Source organism: Sinocyclocheilus anshuiensis, unplaced genomic scaffold (genome assembly GCF_001515605.1).
Source record: "Sinocyclocheilus anshuiensis isolate Anshui unplaced genomic scaffold, SAMN03320099.WGS_v1.1 scaffold652, whole genome shotgun sequence".
Taxonomy (NCBI): Eukaryota; Metazoa; Chordata; class Actinopteri; order Cypriniformes; family Cyprinidae; genus Sinocyclocheilus; species Sinocyclocheilus anshuiensis.
Genome location: NW_015555769.1, coordinates 825 through 1,046, shown reverse-complemented (window position 1 = coordinate 1,046; position 222 = coordinate 825).

Genomic DNA, 222 nt, shown 5'->3' with positions numbered 1-222 from the left:
TGCCCTTTTATGAGCTTTTTCCAGTGTCTATCTATCATTAATACTGATATGAGTGTTGAGTTTAATGAAATTCTAAGCATGTTATCTGCCCCAAAATCACCAGAAAAGAATATTCAAGTTTGACACATTGCCATAGCAACAAAATTTTAAATATCAATACCCCCTCAACAGTTTTACATCGGCCGTATTTTGACATGAATCTGATGAAGTCTGAAGCAAATC